This window comes from Oxyura jamaicensis, chromosome 4 (genome assembly GCF_011077185.1).
Source record: "Oxyura jamaicensis isolate SHBP4307 breed ruddy duck chromosome 4, BPBGC_Ojam_1.0, whole genome shotgun sequence".
In the NCBI taxonomy this organism is placed as follows: Eukaryota; Metazoa; Chordata; class Aves; order Anseriformes; family Anatidae; genus Oxyura; species Oxyura jamaicensis.
This window is the reverse complement of record NC_048896.1, coordinates 21,783,360-21,807,967: the sequence shown is the minus strand read 5'-3', so window position 1 is coordinate 21,807,967 and position 24,608 is coordinate 21,783,360. Positions and strand designations below refer to the sequence as shown.

General features: G+C 44.9%; 1 long non-coding RNA gene across 1 annotated transcript; it reads left to right on the top strand.

The window, feature by feature from the left end:
- Positions 1-8,168: 8,168 nt before the first annotated feature.
- Positions 8,169-10,157, top strand: LOC118166685. The gene is made up of 3 exons (XR_004750666.1): positions 8,169-8,343; positions 9,247-9,399; positions 9,927-10,157. It is a non-coding gene; the product is annotated as an uncharacterized LOC118166685 (long non-coding RNA).
- Positions 10,158-24,608: the final 14,451 nt, after the last annotated feature.

Genomic DNA, 24,608 nt, shown 5'->3' with positions numbered 1-24,608 from the left:
ACTCTGAGGAGCTTCCTCCTCCGTACAGATGTGCACACCACTTGAATCCAACTCCCCCAAATCAGAAACATGCAATTTTTGATGAAAAAAGGCATCCTTAGCAGCTCTGCAGATACCTACCTCTGGACATAGCTAAAGTGACCTGGATAATTCAAGCTGAGGACATGTAGGAGTTAGCAAATAGGGTTCTCCACCTGGTCTCTGATTATCCTTAATGGCATGCAGACGACTTCAAAATAACATGCAAAAGCTTTCTGGGCTGTCTGATAGCTCCTTCTGTCCCAGCACTGAGCTGAGAGCTGTAGGCAGCAGTGACGCCTGAGCAAACCAATTTTAGGGCTCCTTGTTTTTACTTCATTGCCTGAAATGGATCTCAGTAGTTTGAATTGGAGAAAAAAAAAGGTGACACTGGAACTGGAGGATAAATAACCTCACACATGAAATTAGCCAGCTCATTCAATACCAGGCTCTGCAGACGCTATTGCCTTTATTCATTTATGAGCTTTATCATCTTGATTTTTCATTAAAATACAGTAAGTTGGTCTAACTCATAAAATAGATAAAGAGAAGCACGTTAATTCATTTACCATTTGTCCATGTATGTAACTCAAACAAGAAGACAGCTACTGCTGTCACCCATGAAGCTCTACTGAACTCAAAAAAGCTACAAAACCAGGAGCAGGTAAAGCAGGCAGAGGCTCTCCTCCCTGGCTCACCAGCACATCACTTGCTCTTTTTTTTTGCTACCATTTTCCAGCACAGCAGCACTAGCTTGTTTTCAGTGTCTCAGATGTATCTGACCCTTCGCCAGATGGGCGGCAGAGACATGTACCTTGCCTGAGACCACAGGCTGGAGATGAACTTGGTCTTGTCAATCAGGAGAAAAGAAATTGAAAAAAAAAAAAAAAAAAGGCTTGAAAGCTGGTCTTGAGGGGATTAGAAGACACGTGAAGTGCACCATGTGATGGTGAACCCATTTGACGTGAGTATTTTTGGTTAAATACCAGACTGAGGCATTTCTTCCATCCTAAACCAGCCAGTGCTTCAGCATGGGGATCTGTTTTCCAGGTTTGCACAACGTATATCCATGGCTGGATAGAAGTGAGAAACACACCATGGGCTCAACTGTGCCTGCACGCTTCTTCACGTATGTTTGCATTTCTTAGCATTTTCCTTTAGAAAGGAGAGATGCTTCATCCATGTGTAGCCCCTGGAGGAGTGATATTAGTAGTGCAGCAGAGCCATGCCTGAACTGCTGCTGTTTCTACAGCTCTTGCTCTCTTGCTGTGCTTGTCACCAGCTCCCCAGCCCTCGGCAGTCCCCAGCAGTCCCCATGTAACCCTCCTGGCTTCACCCGTGTGCTGCCACAGCTCAACCCTGGCAGCCCGCAGCTCAGAGAGGGCATCCTCCGCACAGGTGGTGATGGCACTGGGGGGCAACCGGCAGCAAGAAAACACAAGGAAAAAAATTACTGCGTGGCTTGTGCTTAATGCATATTTCTATTTCCTCCTCCTGGCATGTGGGGGAAGCTTAACTGGGTTTTTCATTCTGCTGTCCCTTTCTCCTTGACCCTAGACCTCGGTTTCTGGCGTCTCCCCCATCACTCCACAAATGACATTAAAACACCTGATGTGGCAAGTGGGTGCTTTATGAAGAGTGATGTGGCATCAATCATAATTAACCCGCGTGTCGCTGTCACAGGCTGGGGCAGGCCCCATCACATCTGGTTTCCTGTTTGAAAATACTTGGGTTTATGTAGGTTTAGCTGAAAACAACCAAGAAAGTGATCTCTAGGCAAGGGGAGCTGGTGAAAGATGAATTGTCTGTCACTCAGAAAGACGCCCCGGCTGTGGAAACCATCAAGCATGTTCGTGGGGTTTGATAGTCCTGTTTTCCCCTCACCCCATGCTTGGTGTGTTTGCTTTTCAGATCAGTTAGCAGCCCAGCATCTGCTCTCTGAGCGTTTTGGAAAACACTCAAGGATGGGAAGCACCTGAGTCCTGCAAGCGGATGATTTTACAGCTGTTTGTAAAAGCGGGGTCATTCTCTTTGTTTCTTGAGTTAAATGCCACACGGTGAGCATTTCAGACTCGGCAGCTGCATATCTGTCTGTCTATAGGTGCACTGCAGATTGATGCACCTTGCCAAACCAGTGCATTGACACGCTGCACTAGCACAAGAGGCACCATGGGTTTTGTATTCCGGGCTGTAAAGTGCTGGAGACTTGTGGTGCTGATTTTTCACCCCGAAGGCAGAAAGCGGCTTGCAGAGCCACAGGGCAACTGGAATTGAGACCGTCCTTCATGCTGCCTTGCCAGGGCTGGGTGCTTTCGGCTTCCCTTGCTCCCTCTTGCCCATCTGTACAGCAGCTTCTACTGGTGAGGGAGCTCAGGGTCTGTGGGCATTGCATCGTGTAAGCCACGCCATCAGACACAGCTCTTCTGGTTAACTCTTGTGGCGAACAGCTGGTGACTGGTGGCAGCCAGGGGAAATTGCGTCTGTTGGTGTTGTGTTTTTCCTGCTTTTGCTCCCTTAAGCATTAAATTGGCTCCTCCACCTCCTAATCTTCAGCTACAGCCTGTTGTTTAATTTTTTTTTTTTTTTTTTTTTTTTTTTTTTAACCAGCCTTGTCCCTTACAGAATCCCAGGGTTACTATGGTGATGCAAGGACCTGTCACAGCACTCACCGATGCTGTAAGGTGTACTAAAAGGGTACCGTGGGACACTGTGCTTAAAAATGTGCAAACCGGCAAGGTATTATTGGAAACTCTTTGTTTCCTCCTCCCTAGCCTTAGAGATGGATGCGGTGGCAAGCTGTGATGGTGAGCAGAATGTGCTTCTGGATATTATGTGTTGCTCCACAAACGATAACAGTGAGATTTCGTGGAAATGGTGGAGTAAGGTACTGCTCAGAGAGTGTTATAGGTATTGGGCTCGGGACCTGCAGCATTTAAAACATAGCACAGCTAAGGAGAGGCAGTGCACTTTAGGGATTTAAATTACATTAAATTCAGAGCTCAGACAATTTTTGAAAACAGTGTGCATCTCCAAATCTCCAAATATGGGCCCCAAACAGTTTTCCTTGCTTTGAGGTGGGAGCTGTAGCATTATTCTGTTCTCTGGATATTAACCTCGCTATGCAAAATGGTATGCAGGTCTCTAAACTGGAATGATATTTTCTAGTCTTCTATCTCCCTCCAAACCATCGAGATAATTGCATTCTCCTAATGTGCCTTACCGGCTCAGCTCAGTCAGAGCTGTTAACATATTTTAACAAAATCCCTGCCCGCTTCAGTTGTGTGCTCTCTCTCCTCCTCCCTCCAAATCGCGCTCTGGCTGCGTTAAGAGTTAAACTGGTAGCTCTCCTGGACTTGACATGATAATAAATCTAATAACGTCCTGCTAACAGAGCTAAATACCTCATTTGAGGAAAAATGAAGCAACGTTTTTCCCTGAGCTGTAAAATATGTTGAGTGATTTCATTTCCTTCATACGGAACATTAGGGCTTGGCATAATCCTTGCTCGCTCCGAAAGAGCATGAAAGTTGTCTCCTGCGTGCTAGCTCCAGTTGCCTCGCTGCCAGTTACCTGCCGCATGCTTGGCGCCGCTTGGCCTCCTTCCAGCAGGAGCATGTGTGGTTTTCCCTCTTACTAAAGAGAAAAGAAAACAGGTCTGTTCTGGCATTCGGTCACAGGCTATAAAGCGGGAAATTAGCATTCAAGACACAGCCACCTCTACCTACAAAGGCCACCTGCACCGCTGGTGCTCTGCTCTCAGGCATGGCCCTCAGTCTGCCAGAGGCCGAGTGTGAGACGCGTTGCCTGGCTGAGTCAAAAAATGAGGGATGAATGAAATCTGAGTAGGGACTACGAGGTGCCAAAAGATCAGTTTTTAAAAATCTAGCTGGCTTTCCTTACGTCCCTGTCTGGGAGTCTTTGCTTTTGATGTAGATAAGCTTTTGGTGTGGAGAAGAGAATTTATTTGGGAAGGTTCTCAGGTATTTCGCCACTGTCTGAAGTCCCAGGAAAGGAAAGCTTTTTATGAGTTGATGGGGAAGGACACAAGTAGAATTTTGCATGCCTCAAATATTGTCACCTCTGTCATTTAATTTGTCTTCTTCAAACAGCAGAGCAATTAGGAGTGTTTTAGGGTTAAGCTTTTTAGGATTCACTGCACAGAACAGCCCAAATGAAGTTTGGCGCTCGCTTTTGCTCCCCACAACTCTGTTAGTTACATTGAGCAAACTGATCATGAGCTTTTACATTGTTTATATAGATACACAGATACAGAAATAGAGAATATGTATTATAATATAGGCATAAAAATATCTGTATTATTTCACCTTTCCATTCATGGTTTGAAGTCTTTTATTCTTGTAACAAATCCTCTTTATCTGCTTGCTGGCTGCTTTGCAGCATACGGAGACCTGTTCATGGTTCTAGTCCATAGTTTGGAAGCTTTTCATCTAATTCCTGCAAATCAATTCCAGTTTCATGGACTGGACTGCATTCTTTTACATCTATTGCAAATAAATACGAGCATAAACATGCCCAGACCCTCACATCTGTATGTACGCGTGCATCTGTCCAAGTTCCCCTGAACTGCCTTTTGCATTCCATTCTTCACACTCCAAATACAACTAAATCTTGGAGTCAAGCCACCTTTATTCTCCCTGGATGTAATTTACTCTGTTATTTCCTATACATCACAAGCTTCCTTTTCATATCACCAAGATGAAAACAAATGCATAGCTCTTTGTGTATCTCTGAGTCTTTTATATTGATTATACACTGATCGTTTCTATGCGTTAGATCTGGAGGGACCTAAAATAACGATGCTTTCAGCCATGCTTGGCTTTGGCACGGAATAGCTGTTACCTGATCACGAGCAGGTGGACAGTAAGACTTGCCAAAGGAGGCAGGAGGTTACTTTTGGAGCTGTGTTACTGAGAGAGGTAGCGCACCTTGCCGGTTTTGGTGGAAAAGGTGGGGTTGAGTGGCAGGAAGGAAAGCTTCCAATTTGTGTTGATTATAGCAATTGATAATAATAATAAATTGGTTCTAATTAGCATGGATGCAATCATTTCCCACCTGTAATGACAGAAGACGCCTAGTTCTTCAGAAACACATACTGGAAGCCAAGTGGAGGAGCTGTTTGTTTTACAACTTCACGTCTTGCTGCCTGAAGCAAGGATGTCTGGAAGGTGCTGGCTGGTGGCTGAATATGTTAGGAGCACTTTGCAGTCACTCTGTACCCAAATGTCTATGGAAAAATACATCCCTTTAAAGCACAGGGTTTGAAATTTATGGTTCCTTAGAAAGGAAAATTAGTAACATTTTTAAAAATTCGAATAGTTTCTGTATTTCTCAAACAAAGCCGTTATATTTTTCCCTATCTCTTAGCATTATTTACAGCTCTGTGATACCATTTTTATCACTTTACCACGATCAAACCGTTTAATTCAGAGTAATTCCACAGAATGTGCTGCAGCAAATATAAAAGCATAGTTATGTAAAATTTTTGGAAGAAAAAGCATGTACGTCTCAAAAAGCTTTGTAGGTATTTTTAATTTCCCCCAAAGTACAGGATAAATAATTATACACTTGGTAGTTCTTTCAAAAGATGGATTTCAATAATACCCCCCCAGTTAGTACTTGAACAAAATGTCTGTATCGGTACGATTATCCCAAATGCCCAGGATGCCTTATTTCCATCAGGAATTAAAGTCAGAGAAACGTATATTGAAATTTTGAAGTTTGCACAAGGCTTAGCTCCATACCAGCTCTCCAGCTTCCTGCCTCTCTTGATGGTCCTCCTTAGGGAGTAGGTCCTCTCCTGTCCCACATGGGACACTCCATCCTCTCTTCCCCTGCTCGCCTAGCTGGGCCCTTTGTGGCTTCTCAGCACCGAGTTTGTCCCTTGTGCAGGGTGTGCCTTTAGGAAGGCAATGCCGAACTCCAACCCCCTGCTTTTCTCTAGGATATGACTCGGGCTGTTGGGCTGTCCTGGGTGACCAGGGTAGCATGGCAATGGGTACAGGAAGGACCTGTCTGCTCGAAGGTGTTCCTCCAGCTAGTTTCCTGCTCCACTCGTGTTTGAACCTCTCGCTCTGCCATGTTTAGAGATCCCTAATTCCTGTTTGAAGTTGCTTGGGAGTTAGGTCGAGGCCAAAACAATTTTCCCCCCAGATGTGTGGCAAACCAGGGAGCTGTAAATTCCTGTAATTCCACTAGAGGAGACTCTGGCCTTCTGTGAATATCGCCACTTGCTCCTCAGTTGCAGGTTTGAAGAGCAGAGGTCTGCAGATATGAAGAGCCAGGAGGTCGCTCACTTTTGCATCTGGATGCAGAGTTGTGCTGAAGGGAGCAGGCTCCAATTTTCGGTGAGTTTTCACATTGTGCACAAAAAAGTCTTGAATCATAGAATCAGGGAATGTCCTGAGCTGGAAGGGAACCACCAGGATCATTGAATCCAACTCCTGGATCTGCACAAGGCCACCCAAAAATCAAACCACATGTCTGAGAGAGGTGTCTGAATGCTTCTTGAGCTCTGGCAGGCTCAGTGCTTGACCATTTCCCTGGGGAGTCTGTCCCAGTGCCCACCCACCCTCTGGGTAAGAACCTCTTCCTAACACCCAGCCTGACCCTCCCCTGTCCCAGCTCCACGCTGTTAAGGGATTTTTCTCTCACATCTTTTTTTTTTTTCTTTTTAAGTATTTCTCCCTATTTCTAAACTCACAGGTGTCATTCATTTAACATTTTCAAATATGACTTTGCCATTATGAGCACTGGCAATTTAAAAGCAAACTGGCTCTCTGCTGCGAGTCTGTATTTTTATATAATTGCGTATCTCAACGAGCAAAGAGCATAAGGCTTGTCCTGTGGCACTGCACAATCCTTTTCCCCTTGTGTCCTCCCCAAGGGCTGCAAAGCTCGGCTGGACTGAGTGTGCCTAAGTCCTGCCGTGACGCTAGCAGCATTCATTAGAAACCCCAGTGCTGATACACCTTATCATTTACGTTCTTTCTGAGCAGATCACTAAACGGAGGCCCATTGATTTTGACTTAAAGGGTGCAGTGCACCACCTACTTCCCCATATTAAACCATCTTGGCTACGTCCCACTGCCGTAGGTTGCTGCAATGTCTTTTCTTGTCTTAGGGTTTTTGCTTCTGTTGACAGGCTGTAATTTTGGTTGGCATGCCATAATTCCATTGCTGAGCCCAAAGTTATTTTTAAGAGTAGTAAGTCTTTACAAAATATCACAGGAAAGGGATTTATAGAATTTTCATTGCTGTGTTCTCAAGATCTTGCCCCTTCTTATCCATTCTGCTAAATTTGTTTGGACGTTAGCTTCTTGACCAGCTAATGAACTTGGGAGGCTCTGGGTTGCCTTCGTAACGATGTACTTGCAGTGCAGACCTCAAATGCTTGGAAGTAGACTGAAAAACAATAGGTTTGTCCTGACAACCTTGGTTTCTTTTTCAAAATAATGGTTCTCTATCTTTGGACCTTGTTTTATTTTGTACTTGTGTTTGAATTTTGATGATATTTGTTTTCACATTTTGTTCCAGAATCCTAAGAAACTTTTTTTAAAACAATGGCTGAGATTCTGATGTCTGTTTGCTGGGCCATTAAAGAAATCTATAACATTTGCTTGTAGGAAAATCAAAGGTCGACAGCGTATCTGCTCCACTGATGTTTCCACAGCTCATATTCCAACATTCTCTTTTAATGTAGCCTGTGGATGATACACTGCTTTAAATTATTTATATTGCACTCTTCATTCCCCAACACTTGTTAGTTCGCTTTGAGGTAGAGCCCAGTGAAAGGTCTGGAGAGCCTTTCTGAAAAATCAATAGCTCTGCGATCCAAGCCGTAATAATTAAGCAAGGGTAATTAAACGATCAAGCGGCTAACTTAGTCCATCATGACAAAGTGCCCTTTTGTCTTGTAAAGGTGAGGCTGTTAATGCATGCAGGGATGAAGAGTTGCAGCGTGGTGGCCCTTCCTGGAAAGCGTCCTTCCCAGCTGCCGGTGGTGGGGTAGCTGCAGACATCCCCGTGCAACAAGTGGGCTTGCTTTAATCTGGATTTGGGCCAGCGGGCAGGTTTGGATAGTGCGTTGCCAGCAGAGACGGCGACAGCACCGCAAAATGTGTTTGCAGGCTGTGGTGCAGGATCTGGCCCTGGCGAGGGGCTTGTTGCCGGCTTCAGCTGCTCTCTAATTGGGATCACCCTGATGGGTTGCAGAAATGATGCTCCCAATAGGCCGGAACGAGCTTCCCTAAGAAAAGCTGGAATCACGTCTCTCAGCATGGTAGTCTGGCTGATGCGAAATAAAAGGTATGTTTGTCAGTTTTGTGTCACGCTTCCTCCCTCGCCTCCCGCTGGGGAGCAGGACTGATATGATTAGAAGCAGCTCAGGCATGCCTTTTGGATTGCCCGCAGCAGTGCTAGCAGTTTTTTTTTTTTTTTTTAGTTTCCATTTTTAAAGCCGGGCTTGGTTCCTTCCAGTTCTCCACTTCCGTCACTCTTCTGAAGGTTGCTCAGCCTGCTGAACGCGCACGGCTCTTGGAGAAATGCTTAAAATAACCCCAGGTTTCTGACTCTGGTCACAAACCGAGGAGTGAAAAATACTTAGCGAGAAGTACCTTGGATGTTTAAGCAGCAGACAGCAGTGTTTGCAAATAAGCCTAAAACAAAAATAAACAAGGATTGATCTGGAAAGTCAGAATAAGGGTTTCTGTGGGTTGGGAGCCTGGAGAAGTGGAGGAATGGCTGTGATTGTTATGATGGCCAGGAGGGGTGCAAGCTGGAGGGGCAAAAATCACAGTGTTTGCAAAAGTGACACGGCACCTTGTGTTTATGCACACCATATATGCTGTGAATGCCTTCAGTATATGGCATGAGAAGTGGGAGAAATGACTCAGTGCGTCCCATGTGGGTGATGTGGGAAACATACAGGGTCCCAAGGCAGGCAAAAGGCCAAACATCCCAGTCCCCAAACGCCTCCTTGAGGCCTGGTGGAAATGGGACTCAAGGGCTCTGCTTTTCTGGTTTCCTGCGGGGAATGTGTTTTCCATGAAGCGTTATGCTCTTCTTTTTTTGCTGCTTCTGAGATGAGAAATCAGAGCTTTTCACTGAAAACAGACCCACGTGTGTGTGCCTGTGAGCCTCTGATTAGCTGCGAGGCTGATTTTTCTCAACTAAGAGCTTGTAAGGAAATTTTCAACCACCTCTCCACAGCCTAATTTGGAAAACCTGAGCTCTACGATTTCTCTGGCAGTGAGCACTGCACTTACTCTTTTATAAAAGCCTTGGCTGGGAAAAGCATTTTGGATCCAACTTCCCCCAAGTGTGTGTGATCGCTACTGGATGGTACCACAAGCACTTTGCCAGGTGGCAGCCAAATTCTTCATGTACCACCTGCCTTTGCCACTGAGGCCACATGCAGGCTTCCCCTTAATTTGTTAAAATGGCTTTGTTAGGGCTTTGTGCAGACACCCTTGGAAATCCCTGCAGCGTCTGGACGTCCGTTAGCTTTCTTTAGCAGGGTTTGTGGCCCAGAGGGAGGTGTTGGGTGCCCTATTTCCCTTCACAAGGCCCCTCTGCGCAGCGTGCCGGTTCTCTTTGGCCTGCAATAAACGAGCTTGTGGTGCAGTGGGCATCTAGTTTAATGCTGCTGGGATTATGATAAATGTTGTGTGATGCTAAATTAGGTCTGCCAAGGATTGATAGGACTTTTATCCCGTTTTTTAAATACATATTAAAGTGTCTCTGCTGTAGAGCTGCTTCCTTTGACAGATTTATGGGTGCATTTGGGAATAATGGTGCCGTATGATGATTATAAAACTATGTAAAGTGTTCTTTATTGTTCATTACCATTGCTCTGTATTAACTTGTGATTATCTCCTGATGCATTGCAGTTGCAAGATCCAGGCCACACCATACGAGAGCCTCAACAATCTGATCTCATTTAGACACGAGACAGTTTGGAGAGGAATATGCTGTCACTTGGTTTTGTGCAGAGGTAACGGGCTGTCTTCTTCCAGCAGCTTCCACAAACACTAGGAACGAGTGCTGGGAGGTTTTTCCATGGGCTGTGGGCAACTCCCATGCAATGCAAGTTGCAGATATGCTGATGTGTCCCAGGCTCGTTGACAGGGCAGTGGGATTCCTCAGCCTGCTTGGCTCAAAACCCCTTCAGGGACCTGAGCAGTTGTTACAGCCAACGAAAATGCCCCTCCTACAAGGAGGTGGCATCAGCGGCACTTCTAAACCTAGCAGGCTTCAGCGACAAACACAATTGCCAAATCCTCGTCAGCTCTTAGCGTGCTGCGTTTTGATATGAAGGCAGTTGAAAAAATATCTGTTAGAAGTGCGTTAGGTGGAGCTGAGCTCTTTTGGATGCCTAGCTTCACTGCCGAGAATTAAACAGCCAAAACCTCTGGCCCTGAGCACCTCAAAACCTGCAGTTCTTGACATGAGGCAGATCCCAGAGACGCACATGAAAATAACTTTCATTGCCTTCAGAAGTCTTTGGATAATGCCATCAGCACCCCAGCTGCTCTTCCTCCCACTGGTGAACACACATATGTGGAAACTGCCCCCTGATTTTCTGAACATCAAACTCGCATCAATTAAATATCACAGCGTGCCAGGACCGCTCCTTTGCTGCTCATGACTTTTGTTTTTGTGTCAGACATCTGGCTCTGAATGCAGCACCGGTTTGATTTTTTTAGCTGCTCGTGTCTCTGAGTGACATAACCCCTGTCTCAGATGCCATCCCCTGAAGTCAGGAGTGCACGTCTGAGCCTCGTGGCCATGCGTGCAATGGCAGTCCGATTGCATTTCGTGTGGCTAGTCGATGATAACATTTTATTGAATTGGTGCATAGATTAAATCCCCTCAGCCATGACAATTAAATAGGAAAAAATATGTATGCCATTTATAGGGATAATATTTAATCAGAAATAGACAAGAACATGAGTCACCAGCTCAGAAACAAACCCAGTCCTGATATAAATTCAATTGAACTTGTTCCAGCTGTTTGCAGCAAAAAAAAAGTAGCATTTTTCATGGATAAAACAACAGCAAACGAGCCCAGTTTAATTTGTTCAAAAGCTGAACTTTTAGGGCATTTAAGGACCCCGTGTCACCATTTATTGAAGGCGGCTGGGAAAAACAAATAGGCAGCAGCAAAGGCCATTCACTTGCTGGGAAGGTGCTGAGCAACGTAGGGCTTGTGGATATGGCATCCAGTGTCTGTGGAGCTGAAACCGCTGCTGGGGGCTCGTGCTTCATGCAGGTGGGGGCCAGGCTGAACTCATCGCACCAACAGCAGGAAGAAGTTTCTCATTGCATCTTTGCTCCTATCTTCAGGGTATCTAAGACTTGCAAGTGAGCATGCACTAGGACCCCACTAGCAGCATCCCCTAAGCCTCAAGGTTTCCCCCAAAATCACGGCTCATCAATTAATTCCTTTTAAATCTGCTCACTGTGCTCTGCTGCTTCCAAACTTCAGTGATTAAAGTGCCTTGTGGTCCCAAGTACAAAAGTGTAAGTAGGAGGCAATCTTTGTGTCAGCGACCTTAGGACTTTTCCAAAATTAGTATTACGTTAACTTGACAGGGTCTTTTGCCCTCATAAACCCATGTTAAGTGAGGTTAATTATCCCGTCCTTTCATTCTTTACTAACCCATTTCCTCTCACCTGCCCGCACTGATTTTGGCTGACAGGCCTGTGCGTGCCATTCCACTTAACCATTTTAAGACTGGGTCCTGTATTCGTTTTACTCTGGCCCCACAAGACCTGGCTGTATTCCAGGCAGTGCTGAAAAATCAATGCTGATTTTGCTGAGTGCCCCTTGGCCACCTCTTTTTAAAATTCTTGGCTATAAAGTAAGTAGAATTCTGCTCTTAATATGTCTGGCTTGAGTAAATGAACTGGTTTGTCCTGGCTGGGAAAGAGAAACATTAGTTTCACCTGCCTAGACATTTAACTCAACGAATGGCTCAAGGAAGTTCCAGCGTGGATCACCTAATGACACCAAAATCAACGACTTTGCTAAAAAGACAGGAAAATGAATTTACGTCCTCAAGGAGACCTTGTGCATCCGCGTATGCCTCAGTAAAGAAGGTACACACACATTTTCTCGAAGGAAACACTCAATCACCATGTTCTACAAGCTGGAGCATGAATGGCAATGTATAAAGAAGTGACACGTGGGAGCGCATTGAATACAGCATCGCCACTCCCGGGGCAGTGGCAGTGTGCTGTTATTTACCAGTCCTCTTGGTTTTCTCAGCAGAGATGCATTTTCAAAAAGTGCAAGACGAAAAGATCTAGAGCTATTTAATTTGCTGTTGCATCAAAGATGGGGAAGAAAAAACCCTAAGAGTTCTTCTGCGAGGGGAAGGTAAGAAAAATCAGAATCCAGCAAGTGGGGAGGGACGTCAGCTGATTCCCTTTCTGGAGACATATCTGCACCCCAAGATGGGAATGCAGTTTGGGTAGACGTGCCTGAGATCCTCTTACACGTGTAGTTTGAGCACTGGTGGTCCCGATGCTGGAGCTGCATAGAGTGCAGTGCTAAGTAACCTGTTAAATAATAGTATTTAAGGCCATGGGGTTTCATAGCCTTGCTGCAAATATCATAATTGGAAAGAATAAAACCTGGATGTATGATTTATTTGCAACATTTAGCAGGTGCGTCAAAAAAGAAACGGTCCTTTTTCAGCTTGGGCTATTTGCATGCCAGCTAGACTTGTCTCCTGACCTTGAAACCCAAGGAAAATGGGTTTCTGTGGTCATCAATCATTCTTCTGCAAATGAACAGGCCCTCCCGAGCGCTAGGACAGCAGCAGGATGGGCAATATTCTCCGGGCTGTAAGGCTGGCACGTTTATTGCGTGAGAGAGAAATAAAAGGTAGGCTGGCAGCCAAATGATGCCTGCAATAAGCAAAATAAAACAGAGAAGATTTTGGTGGGGCTGGGAGTGGCAAAGCCAGAGTTAGGAGGTGTCCTGGTAAGCCGTTGTGCAGCAGTGAGCTGCCAGTGCTGTTCGTCTTCATTCAGTTTAGTTCATCCTTCACCTTTCCCACAGCAAAATGCAGCTGTTTCAGTGATGAGATCTGCATCCTCCCCACTGGACCACGGGGCGCTCAGAGTGACAGCGGGCTGGAAGGTGACACGCAGGGGAAAGCCAACCACACTCATCTTTCTTGGCCAAGAAGTCCACTAAGGTGTGCCATTTCCTAATGACTTTTCTTGTGACTTTGTTATTATCCCAAAAGTCAGCAGAGTCTCTTCTAAACATAATGATTGGGAAAAACTAGCAAATAAGGTCCCTTCTACAGCAGTTTTGTGACGAGCTCAGTTACAGCCGAGCTACAGCTTTGCAGTAGGTGCTCAAAATACTATAGGTGTAGCTGTTGTGAAAGAGCAAACCTCAACTGAGGTTGAACAATACATTATTTTCTTCTGTAATGCTAGCAGCAGATTTCAGAGAGCGGGGCTGCTCTCTCTAGAAAAAAAGGGAAAAAGCAACACAAAGCCAAGTAGCAGACAGGGCAATGTCAGTTCCCGGCTGAGGGCACATAGGTCGTGTTTAAGACGTCAAGGGGAACTTGGGAGATTTATGTTCAAGCCTCTCCACGAGCCACTTTCTGTATGTCCATGAACAGGTCCTTTAACCTTCCTGTGTTTCAGTGACCTGTTTGTAAACTGTGGATATTTTTGCTTAATTGGAGCTCACTGATGCCAGCGGATTTCTTTGCTGTGACCTCAGAAGGCATTGCTCATATCCTCAGGCTGTGGGCTCTTCAGGAAAGATTATATATATATATATTTGACTTTCACATACCCTGTATGCGTTTGTAAAGCATCTTTCACAACACTGTCACAGTACTACCATGTGGGCTCTAAAGTGCTACCAGAGCACCCATCCCAGCGTGTAAAACACAAAGTTACCATGTTTCCTCTCCTCTCTCTCTTTTGCTGGAAAAGTGAAGTGTGAATTGGTTCATAGTATATGTGTCTGCACATGTGTGCATGCACATGGAGCATTACGGTGAGAAACTGGGGAGCTGTTAGGTTCCCTGTGTTAGCAGGACAGCCGTTAGGAGACACTGAAATGTTTGTGGTGGGCAGGCATTCCCTCACAGCCTGTGCTAAATTCCCAGGCAAGGGAATGATAACGGGTACTTGCTTGAAAAGTCTGTGCGTGCTTATGAAATGAACGGTTAGAATGGTCTTTTATCCCTGTCTGGAAGATAAAAGCTTTGCTCTTGTTGTTGGAGAAGGCCTGATTGGAAATGAGGTAGGAGCTTTTCTTTTTTCTCTTCCTTCTGCCTCTGTGTGTGTGTGAGAGAGTTGCTATGGTGAACAAAGGGTAGGAAGAACTCTGATTTTCCCCCACAAAATTGTAATCTCTTTCCTCTTGATACTGCCTATTTTCCAAGATACATATATGCATGTATATATATTTATCTGAAATAAATATATGCATGCTGACACACAGGAGTGTTTCCAGTGTTTCCAATTTAAGCAAAGCAATCTTGGGAGGACTGAATGAATCAGAAAAGACTTTGGGCGTGTAGGCATTTTAATAGCAAAATGAAAATACATCCCCCTCTGGCAGCAAGGTGCAGCAGAAAGGTGTATGAAGGGGTGTATGGAAGCTGTTGTAGGAAACATTACATCTTTGGCCACTGCAAACATAAAAATGAGCAGGGTTGCCTTTTCTATTTAAGAAGCCACGTTTGTTTACATGCTGTTAAAAGAGACACAGTGAGAACAGTATGATCTCAGTGCAGGGGGTTTTAGTAAGGACAAAAGCAGGTTTCAGCCTCAAGTAAACATTGCCACAGCCAGGTTTCTTTCGGGCTTTAAGCCGTGCACTGTGGCACGTTCTTCCCTATGCAGTGAGCTCGGGGAAACATCTCACCCTGCAGCAGGGCTGGGGAGATGCTCCACAAACTAAACTCATAAATGGAGCTGCTGAGAAGTTTTTGCAGCCACAGGTGGTTTCCACTGGATGCTGACGGTCAGTGGAAAGGGAAAGGGGAAGCATTGTGGTGGCATTTCAAAATTGCCTTTTTAAATGACTTTCTGGCTCAGTCTGCATCTTTTCAAACAGCATGATTCGACTGTATCAAGGCAGAGCTGACATAATGTCGTTATGAATAAATTGCCACTAGATACACCAGATAAGTATGGTTAAAGTAAGGAATCCCTGCACACTTCTCTCCAGTGCCTGGGTTATTCTCTTGTTGGATAGGGTACATGTCCAATCACCCCATTTCTTTTCAGGCATCAAGACTTCAGGAAAGCGTATTAAAAACCAAAACATTGGAGTGCCTGGCACTTTGGAGTGAAGTATTCAAACATGGGTATGTCTGGTTCAAAATATGTCAGGGACTTGCTAAAAAACTAATGTTCTCCAGCACTTTCAGACATAGTTGACCCTGCTCTGTATGGAGAGCCTGGTCGGCAAAGCCTTTTGGTCCATATTATCCTAGTATGTCTTAATCATGAAACACAACAAGGGTAACTGCTCCCAGTGGTAGTTAAATGTTACTGCTATGATCTTTGTTCTATGGCTCTGTGGCTTTATTATTTTACAAAGGTCAGTGTTAGTTCAGCAATTTTCTTGCCTTTATTCCAGTAAAAACCTTACCATATCAGTTTGGTCCTTGCAGTTTATTATTTGGAGCCTGGTGTCTGCTGTTGAAAGCTTAATGGAAAACCTGAGAAATATTATTTCCCACCTATCTGTCTGAGTTTACTACTTAAAACAGTTTTGAGTAGTTTCCTAGCCTGCTCTGTCCCTAATTACAGCTTTACCTAAGTATAACTTGGAGTCAAACTAAACCCTGAGGAGCTCTGCTGGTGCCTTTACATTTGAAGTTAGGCACAACAGGGGTAGGAGCCTCCCTTGGTTCTGCAACCATCTCAAATTATATTTTCTCAAATCACATTTGGTTCATTCCGCCCGGGGCTTTGGACAGGTGCTGGGACTAATCTTGTCTCAGTCATAGCCTGAGCATCCTGGGAGCAAAGGACTGACTCTGCCAGGCGCTGAGGTCTGCACCTGGCAAGGACACAACCCTTTTGTAAAGGCTGCCGTGGGATAATTGCCGCTGTCGAATGCAGCCTACTGAAATCTGTGGTGACAGAGACCTGAGAAGTGCTCGGGTGCGGAGGCAGCTCTCTCTTCCCCTCTTTGCTATGTCAGGCTGTGCTTTGCCACCCTGAGTCTTAGCAGCGTTTTCAAAATTAGCTTTCACCTTCCTGGGTGCCTTGCTTCCATCTAATGAGCATGACAGCTTCTTCAATGAACATCAGTGCCGGGTGCCTACTCAGCTAATTTGATTGCGTTTTATGCATTAATCAAAACCCTCCATTATCTGACCTTTGCTAGGGCATAATGAAGTTGAGCACTGGTCTGTGCTTCCCTTCTGACGACAGGGTGGGTCGTTCCCATGAAGGTCACAGTCCCACATTCCCTGTGGCCCTGCCTGTGACCTATGTTGCTTGGGATTTGTTTGCCCTCCACACTATTCACAAAGGCACTGTGGCTTTTCCTTTTCACCTGCAGAGATCAGGCCCTTATATTTTACTTCTAACCTCTTCTTTTAGGTCATCGGGAGAAACTCAAACCCTGTGGAAAGCAAACGTCCCTTGGAAACCGAGAGAGTACATTTATTCAAAGGTAGGCTTGCTTCCTCATTTGTGAAATTAAAAATGCAGAGAAGTGGGCTGCAAGTTGTTATCTAGCTTCTAGTAAGGCAGCTAGATAACCTTTGTAACATGCAAACTCCAGAAAGTACTTTGGAAAATGATGACAGCAATTAATTGAACAATTAGTAAGGTATCGATTCACAATGTCTTAAAATTTTTGTTGCCATTGAACCAGCCAATTACTTCTCTTGGCAGAAGTAATGTTTGGTTCAACGTTTCCATTAAGCATACAGCCTTCACCCTGTTCTATCAATCACCCAGACTTGGCCCTCAACCATCTCTTGCCTGACAAAAAATGCACACGTACAGTCCTTCAGCCTTTCCACATCCATCCCTCTGCCATACAGGGCTTTGGCAGCTTTATCACGGCAGCAGTCAACATGGCCAGAGGTGGCGCCTTTTTATAAGACCTCACTAAGGGCAGAGACCACCAGAAGTGTAAGGATGCTGTGTGGACAACTGTGTGTTAATCACCTAAAAATCCACCATTAAAAGTGCTGTTGGGAAAGAAGTTCCATACCCACATCTGCATCCACACATCCACCTAGAAAATGCTTTTCTGACCTCTCCTTCTGCTTGTGCCCAGATGATCTTGCCTTAACCTAGGTGCCCAAAATAGCTGAGATGAGTTACGTCCTGAAAGCAGCTGATTTGAGTTCCTTGGCTGTGAATGGAGGTTCCTGTAGCAGATCTGTGGCTGCTGCCACTGTGGATCTTTGAAGTGAGTTGAAATTCCCTCTGTGGCTGTCTGTCTGTCTTGTGTTTTCACCCATGACAGTCAACAGCAGATTTTGGGCTCCCAAGATTCCCATACTTGTCCATTTTTGTAATTCCTAGCTGGGAGGGCAAGGGTAAGTTCAGTGACCTGCCTAAAACCACATTGTGGCAGAAACCTGAACTGTGCCCACCTTCCCAGTCTGTGTAAATAAGGCTGGGCCTGACAAAGGCTTGGGAAGCCTCAGTGGACTTGGGAAAAACTTTAACCTTGGGGAAAGCTTTGATCTTGGGCAGCTGGATTTGGAGTCCTGAAAACTCCCCACTCGAGTTGAGGAAAACTGGTTTATTCACAGGTTTGGCTCTGAGCTAAAGAACCACTGTGTGCAAATTGTTTCTGTAGCCTGTTTGTCTCCCCCTCCTCTTGGTTTTTGTCTTTTTGTCTGACTAGGGAGGAACAGATCCTTTTCATGCTAACACTATAGGGCCTTTTGTGTCTGTTGGAGCTGCTAGCTGCTACTGAAATGTAAATATTAATTATGTAAAGAACACATTAAAAATGCTATTAAAGCTGCAGATGGGGCAGAGTGAAGGACAAACAGTGCAGCTTTGGAACATCTCTGGGATGGAGACAAAACTTTTGAATGCCTTTGAGAAAAGAGATTGTGTCAAAGTGTCCTTTCTCCTTTTTAAACAAAACAGATCCTTCTTTAATTCCATTTGCTTTCTGTTTCTATTTCTGGAGCAGGCAGGTGACGCCGCCCCCAGATAATTTCACCAAAAAGGAATCGTTGCTTGTTATGTTTCCTTAGGTGGACGACAGCTGATGCAATTCCAGCTTTGGCAAAATGTGGTATTTGGGGTTTTTCTTTTTTTCCCAAGGCGAAGTGAACCCTGGTGGTTTTGCCCAATCCCCTCCAATATGAAAACTGTAAAAGCAATGCCATGTCCCAGATCCTTCCTTCAGACAGCCCTGTCATACATTGTATGACATGTACAAGCTGTGGTAGCCTTACTGTGGCCATACCAACGTCTCATGCGCCATTTCTGTCCGTCCTGGCTTTTTCCAAACACTCCAGCCTCCCTCTCTCTCTGCTGCCCCAGTCTGTCCCTTCCTACCCCCTAAATTTCCCAGGTGTTCAGGGCTCACAGCTGTCTGGACAGCAGATCATATTGTAGGGTCATGCTGCCTGGCTCCTTATACTCAGACAAGGTCCCCACAATTTGCCTCTGGCATTTGCCTCCCATTTTCTCCTCATCTCGCAGGCAGAAGCCTTTGCTCCCACCTCTGCTCCCAGAGGGGCCCTAACAGCTCAGGAACTACAGTTGCAGAGCAGAATAAGGGCAGCGGTAATTCCACGGTGTGCAGTGGCACAGCTGGCTTGATAGGCTGAGGACAGCTATTGATCTTTGAGAGCTCATCGTGTAGCACCGCTGAGATCGTCAGCACCTCTGCAATTAGCTGCTGATCGGGGTGAGCAAAGACTGGCAGAATGAAACCCGTGATTTCTTCTGTGCATATAAGCCACAGGTGTTTTTTTTTCTTCTATTTTTTTTTTCTTTCAGTGCCATAATCTCGTTTCCAGCAGAGTAATTCTGTGCTGCCTTTGAAGGTCTGTGTGTTTTTCAGGCAGTTCTTTCTTTTCGGGTTCCTGGTTGGCACTTTGCAGTTGAGCAGTGTTCCCAGGGGACAAATTTTAAGGGGGTTTGTGAGAGGGAGAAATAGAGATGTCTGAAAACTGACAGAATCCTGGCACAGATGGAATTAAAATATTTCCCTTTCGTGGGAATGCAAGATGTCAATGCAAGACTGACATCCAAGCATAACCTGGAAATTGAGACCTCATTAGCACTTCTCTGAATAGGTGTGATGGTGCTCTCAAGCACAGACACGTATTTATTTATTTGTGTGGCTCTAGGTGGTTTCTGTGTACCACTGAGTGGTTGAAATCTGGGTCCATCTCTTTACCTACACACAGGACCCCATGTGATGTCATATCGTGATGGCTACTTCACCAAGGAACATCTTCCCCACTGTTTTACATTTCCCTGCTTGAATTCAGTCTCAGAATGGATTCCTGTTTTGACCCTGAACCACTTCAAGGAAGAAGTGAGATTTCTACACAATAATGAAAGCAAAAACAAAATCTGGCCTGTTTGTTCACAGGAAAAGAAAAATTAAACATCCCCTTTCACTATTTGAATTTGTTTATTTTTTCTGATGATTCTTTATGTTTTTCTGTCTTAAAAAATATTTCACGGGCTTAAAGTATCTGGACCTCGACCTAGGCTAGGGGAAAGGCAAGCTGCAGGACTGAAAACAGAGCAGTCAGTGATGCTTTTCAATGTAATAAGGACAAATAATCTGGGTATTTTGCACACAGACAAGACGCGGAAAAATGGATTGAGGTTCCTTACTTGAAGAGAGAAGAGTTGTCATGCCAAGGGACTGATGCATGCCATGTCTGAGGCAGGATGCCCTCACTTTGCTGGTTTGCACAATATTCTGCTGGGATCCTGCTTGTTGGCTCCCATCTACCTTGAGCTTCCTCCACTGTTGGCTGTCTTGTCGAGCACAAAGCAGTTCCTTCGGGTGCCCTTCAGCAAAAGGTGGATCCTCCTCTGAGGGATTTTAGCATCTTCAATCAGCAGAAGCTTGGAGGAGAAGAGGCGCAGGGAGGCAGTGCCGTGTCAGCTAGCAGGTCAGCAATGCAGCTGGGCACGCCGTTCAGGTCTCATCTCCCCTCCCGTGCTGTCTTCACAGGGCAGCAGGGCCACTGATAAAACCAATTTGGGAAATTAAGCTGTTAAATATAAATGTGATTTGGCTTTAACGGCAGTGGAAAGCTGGGGAACGGGTCAGGTCTGAGAGGACTATGTGCAGCCACGTTTGGAAATGAATTGTTTCTCTGTAACGGAAATGATGGGAGATTGCAAATAGCGAAAAAAGAACATTAAACCCACCAAAATACTACAGCAAAACCCTGCGTGAGCGCACACAGAGCCTGCTGGTTTGTCTTTTCATGCAGACTGTGCTTTATGCAAATAAAACTTAAAAAAAAAAAGCAGCAAATCACCTCAGAGAGAATGAGCAACTAATGCACATTGAATATAAAAATCCACATGAGTTTTTTTCAGTTTCAGAAGTTAGCAAAGGTCATTGAATCCTTTTAAAATTAATTCCATTTTTAAAAATCCCAATTCTCCCAGATGCCATCGAAGTGATTCTTCCCAATGACCACAGATGCAATCTGGGAGCCAAATGCCGTACTGTGCATCTGTCTGAGCTGCAAATCGCTGGCCGAGGAGCTTGTTCTTGCTCCCTCCCTGCACTTACTGCTTGTGTTTCGTGGGGTTGGCTCCTTCCCCGTTATCTTTGGTAAGAGCGGCTCTGAGTGAATAGCACAGATCTCGTCCCCATCGTAACTGCTGAGCAAAACGTATCTTTCTTAAACATGGGGTGGAAACTAGATTTTTGTTCCCCTTCCAAATAAATGCCTGCAAATGCAACTTCTCCTCCCCCTGCCACTGTCTTTGGACTAAGTGATTCGTTTGGCTGCAGGTTTCTCTGTACTGCAGGATGAGCCGTTTCTGCATAAAGCGAAGCCAGGGTCTCTCACTACTAGCTGGCAATGCAGCCTGCCCCCTCCACACATCTCCGTCCCCTTGCTGGGCAAACTGCCCCACAGTTCTCGCAACTCGGACAGAAGGTGGCGGCAAGGGCAGATTATATCTGAGGGTTAAAAGTACTCCCCCCCCTTCCAAAATCAGGTGGTTTCTTTTTCTGTTCCCTTTGAGTGCGCTGATTTTCAAGGTTTTCTGCATAGCTCAGAGGGCTGATTGCATTTGGGATTCTTGTGTGATCAGGTGAGTCCAGGAGCTGGTGCTTTAAGGAAGACAACAAATATTGCGAGAGTCATGAGAGCAGGGGCAGGCGTTGGTTTAGATCTCTTCCCAGTGAAATCGATGCAAATTTCCATATGAAAAGAGAGAAGCCACTGCTGAGAGCTTTGTGGGGTGTACAAGATACTGGATTATGCATCTAGTTTCATTGAGCATTGTCACTTACAGGGTAAGTCAATTCTGGTCCTGTTCTAGTCTTGATAAAGCTAAATTTCTTCATTTATGTCTTTCACTCGGTGATAAGAAAGGATTCCTGTGGAGCAAAATCAACAGCCAAAAGAATGGAAAGGTCTGTGCATCAAAAAAAGCCGCCATCCACTCTAAAAGAGGGTGAAGCCGCTATCACCATCTGCAGGTGTGCTCCGAAGGAGAGCCACCTCTCTATTAAAAAAACTGCATCTCTTATTTTATTCCAGAAATGGCCAGCTTTGGCTACCTCAGCCTCAACTTGGAGCATTTTACAAAGTGCTTGCCCTGTTTATAAGTCCCTCAAGTTCAGTCCACAGAGATGAAAAGACCTAAACTTGCCAGTCACTTTGAAATATTAGGCCAATTTACACAGTCAGGAACTAAACAGTAAAATGAGGGAGTGTGTGCTCATTCTGTTTCTCTTGCTGCCAAATTTTATTTCTTCTTGGTTGTGGCTTTTAAAAATAATTCTATCACCCCTGTAAATTGTATTCATTCTGTGTCCTTAACCGTGTTCTCTAGCTTTTCCTCACTCTTAGATATCAGGCTGATGATGTGACCTGCATATTTGACATAACATCAATGAAGAAATAATGAATTGAGACCTTCTTCAGTGATAAAGCCCATTTTTTAGGATGGACAATTGGAACGTGTCGGCTCTGATTGCTACATCAGGCAATAGCAGGTGCTTTGTCATCTCTCACTTTTATTTTCAGGAGCATTCTCCTCTGTCCTATGTGATCATTTGTCTTGTGTTGGTAAATTCCCATCTGCACCCAAAATGAGTTTTCATTGCTGTATCGATGGATGGATACAGTCAGTCTCTGTCCACTTAGTCTTTGTCTATGTCTGCTCCCATGTTTTTTTTGTGTTGCAAATTTAGGAAGGGCTCTCTTCACAAAAAATGCCTTTGTCATCATGTTCATGCATGTCACTTTGTCAATATTTTTTATTTCTGGAGTGATGTTAGATTTACCAAAAGAGGAAAGATTTTCATCAGAATAAGGAAGGTGTTCTTAAGTAATCTCAGGATTTCTAGAGTGTCGTGGGTCTCTTCAGCCCATTTTATGTACTTCAAGAAAGAAGATGCTAGTAAGAACATTTTGATGCAAAACCAATTGGATTTCCCTGAAAGTCGGTATTTTCAAGTTGTTGTCTTAAAATGATGTAGCATCACTGGGCCTGATTCTTCATGTATAAAAGCAATGATCCTCACAAGCTTTTTGATGCTTTTGGTCCTTCAGTCCAAATCCATATAGCTACCTACGTAGTGTTTCATGATACCGAGCTCCCTGCGTGGAGACGGAATCAGCAGTTACCCATGTCTTTTCATTCCTTTTTGGGCAGAAAGAGCCTGTGAGAGTACTTAGCAGGGAACAGCCCTAGTGCACTCAAATGACTGTGCAAGGATGCAATTGCCGGAGGACGTCTGGCACAGCTCCCGGGCTTGTGCATGATTACATAGCTGTCCGTCGTGGAGCCTGAGAGATCCCTGCCTGATGGTGGGTGTTCTGATCCTGCTAAGTTTTACTTATATAACCTCTTCCAAAATAGCTTTCACCTTGAAGACACCGCATAGCAGGGCTGAAATGCAAGAGGAGAGTATGAGAAAGAAAAATAAATGATATATATCTCCCCAGGAAAAGCACAGTAGTTTAACTTTCAGTCTATAACACGCACCACAAGCAAATGCCATTTCAGTATATCAGAGGCAGATTTGCCTTTTGCTCAGCTTTATCACTTTTGGAAAACTTTGCTTTCCGCTAGCCTTTCAAAACAGCATGTTTTAACAGCATTATTGTAGACAGCACTACTAGTCGCAGAACGTGAGAGGTGCGTGTGTATATACCTCTTATCTCCATGCCACAAATCCAGACCCTTTATCCACAGGCTACTTTAAGCCACTATCAGGACTAACTCCCCCAAACGTTTTCAAGTTCTTGGGCTTCACTGTGTTTAAGTGTCTTCCATGGCCTCTGCTCCCCTAATACTGTTTGTGTCTGCAACTCCTCTCTGCAAGGGTCCAATCCAGGCCACCATTCCCATTCACCTACCTTTCTAATGTAGGAAGCCTTATTTTTATTTTGTAACCATTGATAATAAACCATAGAAAGAGTGATTTCTTCCCTCTGGTATCTGGTTACTAACTCTCTAGTAACTACTAAGTGCTGTGATATTAAGTGACCGTTTGTTAGGATGTTTAATTATCCCCCGAAAGGCCCCAAAGTGTTCCTAATGGTTCCTCTGGCTCGTGACACACATTATTGTAATCCCCTTCGCTTCTGGTTCTCATTCCAGTAGCATCAGAAAACGGCACAGGTCCTACAAACAGGAGAGTTTCTCGCAGCATGTTGTCAGCCTTCTGTTCCCAATCCCAAAGATTTTTGTAGGTCACTGGCAGCGAGTCATTGTGAACAGGTCTCTTCTGGGGCTTGCTTTGCAGTAGACTGAAACCGTAGGTGCCTTTCCCTTGTCCTGTGCCATGGGAAATTGGGTTACTGTTTCAAAGCCCTTTTTGCCTGTGTCTGTTTCAGGTGGTTTGACTATTTACCCAAGTCCTTGCACATTTTACTGCCCTGCCTGCCTCTGCAGGGAGGGAGCAAGTCCACGTCAATGACATGCTACTGACAAAGACTTTTCTCCTTGGAGCAGCCCAGTCTCTTGAGCAGGCATGTCCTTTGGTCTCATAAAAAAAATACAGAGAAAAGGCTGATTTAAATGCAGCAGCAGGCAGGTGTCAGGGAAAGTTGCTCACGAAAGCCAGGTGCCTTTTCCGAACAGCCTTGGGTGAAGACGGTCGCTTGTCTTGAAGCTGTTTGATTTCAATTTCATTTTTACATCTGTATGAATTTTAATTGCTGTATCTTGAAATACATCTATTCTGATTCCAGGTTACACATTGTGTCTGGTGAAAAATGGGGACAGTAACTTCCCAGGGAACGGCCAGTGTTTCAGACCAACTGCTCTGCTGAAGCCTTGGCTGCCAGCTGTATTTCAGAGCTGCACTGTTGCTTTTTATAAGCCATGGAATACAGTTTGTAAGAGCAATCATCTTCCCA